The sequence below is a fragment of the Pleurodeles waltl genome, chromosome 12 (genome assembly GCF_031143425.1).
Source record: "Pleurodeles waltl isolate 20211129_DDA chromosome 12, aPleWal1.hap1.20221129, whole genome shotgun sequence".
Taxonomy (NCBI): Eukaryota; Metazoa; Chordata; class Amphibia; order Caudata; family Salamandridae; genus Pleurodeles; species Pleurodeles waltl.
Genome location: NC_090451.1, coordinates 39,578,530 through 39,587,238, shown reverse-complemented (window position 1 = coordinate 39,587,238; position 8,709 = coordinate 39,578,530). Strand labels below are relative to the sequence as shown.

Here is an 8,709-nt window from a genome sequence, read left to right as displayed (position 1 = left end):
GGGTCAGGGATGCTGAGGCTTCCACAGGGCGCACGAGCCTCCTGTCCCCCCCAGGGAGTTCCGGGCAACTTTCGATGTGTGAAAGACCCTGCAGCGGGCACACAGAAGCAGGCTGGGGGCTGCCTCCCTCTCATGTCCGGGAGTGGAAAGAGAAACCGGGAAAAAGACGGGAAGACGCTGGAGAGAAAGACGCACCAGATGCGCCTTGCATCCTCTGGGTACCACTTGAGGGCTGCTCCGCAAGAAGGGTCCCCGGGTACCTGCGGGCAGGAAGCCAGGGATGCCCTGGGAGCCGGCAGAGGGATGAAGGCACCAGCAGGAGGAAGAGGCGAGTGTCTGGTCCTTCCAGGGGTGGGAGAGGCAGGAGGTCCTGGCGGCGGAGGAGGGCGCAGGATCCGCAGCCAGGGATGCCTCTGCCGGCCAGTGCTCGCAAGCTGAGCCCAGGGTCACGTCCATTTACGTGGGGTTAAGTATATACGTCTGCTTGTGGCCAGAAGAGATGCCTCCGTGCGCTGTGCATTGGAAGGGGGGGCTGGGGGCGTCTGGAGGGAGATACCATCTAGGCACCACCGGGGCGCACATCCTCGTCTGAGCGCCGCAGCCCCACTCTCAGTAACACATCCATTTTGGATATGGAGCTGTGGAAGGTTGGGAGGTGGGGGTGCTGTGGGGAGGGGGCTGTGGGAGGAGAAATGTTTTTTTTTTTTGGTTTCTCCATATTTGAGTACGTGAATGGTGACGTGGTGACGTCAGGGAGTCAGATAGGTTAGTCATCTCTGGTATTTTAATGCCTTTTCCTCCCAGGGGGGGCTTCTGTGTTGGTGGTGTAACCACGCGATTTTTTCCATGCCTCTGTAAAAATGCCAGGTTTGCAGGGCGCCTGGAGGCGGTGGGTGGTGGCGGCCTCCCCTGCCCATGCTTCCCCCTGGCAGGGGGCCCTGGCTTGGATGCTGGTACATCTCACTCCACGGGCTGATGCTGCGTCCTCGGCTATTCCTTCAAGCAGGAGCTGCCTGGGCCAAGCTGCAGCAGGGGCGCCTTAACCCCTTGTGCGCCGCGCCTTCAGCAGGGACAGCAGGCGGCATTGCCATACACGCAGTTGGCACAGACCCCCCGCACCCCCATCCCCATCAGCCTTGTGGTATAGAACCAGCAAAGGCACGGGGCCATTTATACAGCGCCCAGCGCATACCGTGGGCCTCTTGGCGCTTGAACAATCTGGGGAATATTATATTCATGGCCTGGGGTCAGGCACAGTTATGGCCTCTAAACCCAGGGGCTGAGCCGGAAGTTGGGGGCCGCCTTCGAGGAAAGTATGTTGGTTACTCATGGCGTGGGGCATTTCTAGTTCCCTCTCTTTAGCTCTTCTCCAAAACCCTCCCTCGGCCCTCCTCTTCCCACCATCCACCTCCATCTCGCCTTCCCTTCCTTGTCTCCATGTGCTCGCCCTCCACCACCTCTGGGTGTCTCCCAACCGCGCCTCATTCCTTCTGCCCTCGGTTTCACTCGGCAGTCCTTCTCTGCGTGTGTCTCTCTCCACACTTGTCACCTCTGCCCTCCCTCTTGCACTTCTCCTCCCCCCTTCGTGTTTTTTATTCTCTCGCTTTTACATCTTCCTCTCCCGGTGTCCCTCACTCTCGCACTCATTCTTCAACCTCCCTGGGTTTCCTTCTGTCTCCCAGGCCTTACCCTCTCACCCCCTCTCCTGCCTCATGCCTCCCATCTTCTCACCCTAGCTCTCGACTCATGTGCCCTGATCTACTCCTCCCTTTCCCCCCTTAGTCCGTCATCGGTTTCACATCCTCTCTCGTGTCACCTCATGTGTAACTCCTGGGTGTGTGTCCGCCTCTTCATCTTCCACCTCTGGGCTACCAAAGTACACTCTTCCCCCTACTTCCTGCCTCCTCTTCCTCCCCCCGCCTCTGCCCCCTCGCCCCCTTCGCTTCCTCTCTGCCTCTGACCCTCCAAACCTCTCCCTCCTCTCCAGCCACGGCCACCCTGCCCGCTCTCAAGCCACGGCCACTCTGTCCCCTCTCCTTCCTCTCCAGCCACGGCCACCCTGTCCGCTCTCAAGCCACGGCCACTCTGTCCCCTCTCCTTCCTCTCCAGCCACGGCCACCCTTTCCGCTCTCAAGCCACGGCCAACCTGTCCCCTCTCCCTCTTCTCCAGTCACGGCCACCCTGCCCCTTCTCCCTCCTCTCCAGCCACGGCAAACCTGTCCCCTCTCCCTCCCTCCAGCCACGGCCACCGTGTCCCCTCTCCCTCCTCTCCAGCCACGGCCACCCTGTCCCTTCACCCTCCTCTCCAGCCACGGCCACCATGTCCCCTCTCCCTCTTCTCCAGTCACGGCCACCCTGTCCCTCTCCCTCCTATCCAGCCACGTCCACCCTGTCCCTTCACCCTCCTCTCCAGCCACGTCCACCCTGTCCCTCTCTCCAGCCACGGCCACCCTGTCCCCTCTCCCTCCTCTCCAGCCACGGCCACCCTGTCCCCTCTCCCTCTCTCTAGCTGTTTCTCCCCCGTTCCCATCTCCCCCCATGGTCTTTCTCTATCTGCCTGCCCCTCCCCACTCTCTATTCTATCTCTTTTGCTGCATGTCTCTTTCTTTCAGCCTCTTTCAGGGGTCTCTTTTTCTTCTCCCCCTCACTCTCTGTGACCCTCATACCATTTCTTGTTTCTCTCTCTCCCACTCACTTGCTCACTCTCTGACCCTCCCTCTCTTTCTCAGGAGTGCGCTCTATCTGCCCCGTCTCTCTCTATCTGCCCCTGGTCCTCTCACCCCACTGCCGCCACACCCCACATTCTCCGACCCTTCACCAGCTCCCACCCCCCTTTCTCCAGGCCTCAGAAGCGCCACGGTATTTTTAAAGAGACAATGCACCCTCCTTCTGTCGAGGTTACATTTCAGAACCTCAAAACAGTGAATACGACGAATAATATAAAACAAAAACTTCCCCATCACAGGGGAGATGGAATAAACCAATCTCCTTTTTCCGGAAAGAACTCCGGGTTTATAAATACTCCCAAGACAACCCCATCCTCTGTAAGGTTGTGCTTTCAGTTTATTGCTAATATTCTTTGATAGGTTTGGGTTTTTTGGTTCGATTTGTAGTCGTTGTGTTGTTTTCTGTGTTAAAAGGCTACTTTTTTCAATATTCCTCACAGTGCATGTTTCATAGTTTTGGTAATACGGGCATTACGTATTTCTTCCTTGTCTATTAATTGGGAATAATTTGCACCTCTTGCAGAACAGGTACAGGGTGCCCCCCCTGGCCCAGCTGGAAGCGCCCCTCTGTGCCCCTGCAGGTTCCATTACTTGTAGGAGGGGTCCCCTTGTCTGTCCTCCACCCGCCAGTGTGAGGTCTGGGGTCCGTCGCGCGGAGCAGTGACTGACCCTTTTACGAGGGGTCCTCAGTGCCAGGCCCTGGCGAGGCCTGCAGCCCAGAGGGCAGGGGTCAGCCGGGCCACCCCCAGACAAGGCCGACATATTGAGACCTGTGTTTTAAGAGCAGTCTGTGTTCAGATGCTAATGACTGTAAACACGGACAGACAACAGGGGGCGGGGGCGCAGGACACACGCTGGGGCAGTCTATCCACAGCACGGGCCATGGGGGCGCAGGACACACCAGAGACCATGGGAGGGCTGCAAACACAAACACACAACCAGCAGGGGCCAGGGAGGCGCTGGACACACCAGAGACCATGGGAGGGCTGTAAACACACAACCAGCACGGGCCATGGAGGCGCTGGACACACCAGAGACCATGGGAGGGCTGTAAACACAAACACACAACCAGCAGGGGCCATGGAGGCGCTGGACACACCAGAGACCATGGGAGGGCTGTAAACGCACAACCAGCACGGGCCATGGAGGCGCTGGACACACGCAGGGGCCATGGGAGGGCTGCAAACACAAACACACAACCAGCACGGGCCATGGAGGCGCTGGACACACGCAGGGGCCATGGGAGGGCTGCAAACACAAACACACAACCAGCAGGGGCCATGGAGGCGCTGGACACACGCAGGGGCCATGGGAGGGCTGTAAACACACAACCAACGCGGGCCATGGAGGCGCTAGACACACCAGAGACCATGGGAGGGCTGTAAACACACAACCAACGCGGGCCTTGGAGGCGCCGGACACACGCAGGGGCAATGGGAGGGCTGTAAACACACAACCAGCACGGGCCATGGAGGCGCTGGACACACGCAGGGGCCATGGGAGGGCTGTAAACATACAAACACACAACCAGCACGGGCCATGGAGGCGCTGGACACACCAGAGACCATGGGAGGGCTGTAAACACACAACCAGCACGGGCCATGGAGGCACTGGACACACCAGAGACCATGGGAGGGCTGCAAACACACAACCAGCAGGGGCCAGGGAGGCGCTGGACACACCAGAGACCATGGGGGGGCTGCAAACACAAACACACAACCAGCAGGGGCCAGGGAGGCGCTGGACACACCAGAGACCATGGGAGGGCTGTAAACACACAACCAGCACGGGCCATGGAGGCGCCGGACACACCAGAGACCATGGGAGGGCTGCAAACACAAACACACAACCAGCACGGGCCATGGAGGCGCCGGACACACCAGAGACCATGGGAGGGCTGCAAACACAAACACACAACCAGCACGGGCCATGGAGGCGCTAGACACACCAGAGACCATGGGAGGGCTGTAAACACACAACCAGCACGGGCCATGGAGGCGCTGGACACACCAGAGACCATGGGAGGGCTGCAAACACACAACCAGCACGGGCCATGGAGGCACTGGACACACCAGAGACCATGGGAGGGCTGCAAACACAAACACACAACCAGCAGGGGCCATGGAGGCGCTGGACACACCAGAGACCATGGGAGGGCTGTAAACACACAACCAGCACGGGCCATGGAGGCACTGGACACACCAGAGACCATGGGAGGGCTGCAAACACAAACACACAACCAGCACGGGCCATGGAGGCGCTGGACACACGCAGGGGCCATGGGAGGGCTGCAAACACAAACACACAACCAGCAGGGGCCATGGAGGCGCTGGACACACGCAGGGGCCATGGGAGGGCTGTAAACACACAACCAGCACGGGCCATGGAGGCGCTAGACACACCAGAGACCATGGGAGGGCTGTAAACACACAACCAGCACGGGCCATAGAGGCGCTAGACACACCAGAGACCATGGGAGGGCTGTAAACACACAACCAGCACGGGCCATGGAGGCGCTAGACACACCTGAGACCATGGGAGGGATGTAAACACACAACCAGCACGGGCCATGGAGGCGCTGGACACACGCAGGGGCCATGGGAGGGCTGCAAACACACAACCAGCACGGGCCATGGAGGCGCTAGACACACCAGAGACCATGGGAGGGCTGTAAACACACAACCAGCACGGGCCATGGAGGCGCTAGACACACCAGAGACCATGGGAGGGCTGTAAACACACAACCAACGCGGGCCATGGAGGCGCTGGACACACCAGAGACAGTGTGTTGTCTCGTAGACAGGCAGACAGGTACAAGTGGACAAAGTGTGTTGTCTCACACACCCGCAGACAGACAGAGGCGGACACAGTGTGTTGTCTCACACACCGGCAGACAGACACAGGCGGACACAGTGTGTTGTCTCACACACCGGCAGACACAGGCGGACACAGTGTGTTGTCTCACACACCGGCAGACAGTCACAAGTGGACACAGGACACAGTGTGTTGTCTCACACACCTGCAGACACAGGCGGACACAGTGTGTTGCCTCACACACCGGCAGACACAGGCGGACACAGTGTGTTGCCTCACACACCGGCAGACACAGGCGGACACAGTGTGTTGTCTCGCAGACAGGCAGACAGACACAAGAGGACACAGTGTGTTGTCTCGCAGACAGGCAGACAGACACAAGATGACACAGTGTGTTGTCTCACAGGCAGGCAGACAGACACAAGAGGACACAGTGTGTTGTCTCACAGACAGGCAGACAGACACAAGACGACACAGTGTGTTGTCTCACACATAGACACAGGAAGACAAAGTGTGTTGTTGCACACAGACACAGGCGGACACAAACACTGTGTTGTGTCGCTCACAGGCAGGCGGACTCTTTGTGAAACACTGAGGAAGGCCCAGGCAGTGGCAAGCCTCCAGACAGAGTCACAGACTAACTCGGTACCCAGAACCCAGACACAGTCATGGGGTCTATAAGAGAGAGTCCGGTCCCAGACATAGGTACAGGCAGAGAGACTCTTTGCCAAGCACCGAGGCACAGTGACAGGCCCACACCAGGAGACACTCACAGACAGACAGACAGACGGCAGTGGAAGGGTCACGGAGACGCAGACAGGGTCACAGACAGACAGACACAGCCATGGGGTCTATAAGAGACAGTCCGGTCCCAGACACAGGTACAGACAGAGAGACTCTTTGCCAAGCACCGAGGCACAGTGACAGGCCCACACCAGGAGACACTCGCAGACAGACAGACAGACAGACGGCAGTGGAAGGGTCACGGAGACGCAGACAGGGTCACAGACAGACAGACACAGCCATGGGGTCTATAAGAGACAGTCCGGTCCCAGACACAGGTACAGACAGAGAGGCTCTTTGCTAAGCACCGAGGCACAGTGACAGGCCCACACCAGGAGACACTCGCAGACAGAGAGACAGACAGACGGCAGTGGAAGGGTCACGGAGATGCAGACAGGGTCACAGACAGTCAGTCTCCCTGAAAGGCCTGGTGAGAGGGTCAGTCAGGCGGGCCCTCTGGTTGCCAAGCACCGAGACAGGGTCACAGACAGGCAGACACTCAGCAGGCAGCCAGGTGCAGCCATGGGCAGACACGACAGGCAGACCCACATCCGGCCGGCAGACCCCCAAGGCACCGGACACGGGACAGCCCCACCGGGGTAAACTGGGGGGCACCAGCGCTTGGAGGCAGACATCACACCCTGCTAAATTGTAGGCTTTTGGGGAGCACAGACGACTTCCGCTTTCAGACGTGCAATTGTTTTTTTATTTATAACGATGGCAGAAACCTGCCTTTGCACAAAGATAACATGTAAATAACGCCCCCTCCACCGTAACACCGAACATGTGTGTGTGCGTCGAGAGCGAGACGGAACAACACAACACACCCATGCACGGAGCTCTGAACCCTCGAACCCACATATACTTGTGTGTAGGGGGGCTTCGTAGACACAGGAACCAATCGACACCTCCTTTCAGGGGTTTAAAAGACTAGCCGTCTGTCTTGTGTGTCCATATGTGTTCGAAATAATTAATGCACGCGGGTTACTAGGACGCGTGCGTGTGTGTGTGGGTAGGCAGATTACTAAAAGGTGTGTGTGTAAGCATATTACTACGACGTGTGTGTTTCTCTGTGTGCGTGTGTCTGTGTGTGTGTATGGTGTGTGTGCGTGCTGTGTGTGTGTATGGTGTGTGTGTCTGTGTGTGTGGTGTGTCTGTGGTGTCTGTGTGTCTGTATGTGTGTGGTGTGTGCGTGTATACGTGCGTGGTGTGTGTGGTGTGTGCGTGTGTACGTGTGTGGTGTGTGTGTATGTGTACATGTGTGTAGGTGTGCGTGTGTCTGTGAGCGGTGTGTGTGCGTGTCTGTGTGTGTACGTGTGTGTGTGTACCTGTGTGTGGTGTGTGCATGTGTGTACGTGTGTGGTGTGTGCGTGGGTATGTGTGTAGGTGTGCGTGTGTCTGTGTGTGTACGTGTGTGTGTACCTGTGTGTGGTGTGTGCATGTGGGTACGTGTGTGGTGTGCGCGTGGGTATGTGGGTGTGTGTGGTGTGTGTATGTGTACGTGGGTGTGTTCAGGTTCAGTGCTGGACCTGTGGAGGGACCAGCCACCGGAAGCCACGTCAGACACCGGCGTCTCGGCACTATCCGAGCGGCACCAGACACCCAGGGTCCGCCAGGGTGGGGCTGATACACACAAACATTTACATGTATTTAACACAAAGCATCGCTGTGGCAGTGGCTGCAACATCGCCCGATACCAGATCCGGGTGCACAATACCAGAAACTCGGCCCTGGAACCAAAAACACAGCCCCCCGTTTCCGCCACAGTCCCTGCTTTCGTAACATTAAATGCGCTCTTGCCCATATTACCAAATTACACAGAACATTTGCACCAGAATAAACATTACGGGAGGAGCCGCGAGTGACCCGTGCTGTGTAATTATCCACGGCCGCGAGCACGAGAGGTTTTATATACAAAGCCCCCCCGTGCAGGAAGAGCCTTTAAACCCGGGGGGGGGCTCTGCCCCGAGTGCCTGGCACATGGGGCGGGCGGGCTTCCCTCACACACGGTTCACCACGCACATCAGAAAAATAGAAATATTCATTTTCATCGTATTGCTGCGCATAAATCAGTTTATTCCGGGGATTCTCACGGTAATTTTTCGGGAGTGGCGCGGGTAATCGTTTTTGTTCTGGGTGCGGTATTTCACACAATGGAGTGTGTGTGTGTACGTGTGTCTGTGTACCTGTGTGTGTGCGCGCACGTGTGTCTGTGTACCTGTGTGTGTGTATACGTGTGTCTGTGTACCTGTGTGTGTGTATACGTGTGTCTGTGTACCTCTGTGTGTGCGCGCACGTGTGTCTGTGTACCTGTGTGTGTGCGCGCACGTGTGTCTGTGTACCTGTGTGTGTGTATACGTGTGTCTGTGTACCTGTGTGTGTGTAT

At 57.7% G+C, this 8,709-nt stretch overlaps 1 protein-coding gene across 5 annotated transcripts in view; it reads right to left on the bottom strand.

Moving 5' to 3' along the window:
* LOC138267809 (uncharacterized) overlaps nucleotides 1-8,709 on the bottom strand; it is a 222,992-nt gene that overhangs the window by 192,815 nt on the left and 21,468 nt on the right. The window contains exon 1 of one of the 5 annotated variants that reach the window (XM_069217018.1): nucleotides 1-634. This exon is cut by the window's left edge and continues 84 nt beyond it. The exons of 3 other annotated variants lie outside the window; for them this stretch is intronic. The gene's annotated coding sequence lies outside the window, so the exon portion shown is untranslated. Of the gene's footprint in view, nucleotides 635-8,709 lie in introns of those variants that run through there. One more of the 5 variants, XM_069217023.1, reaches the window with a different exon arrangement.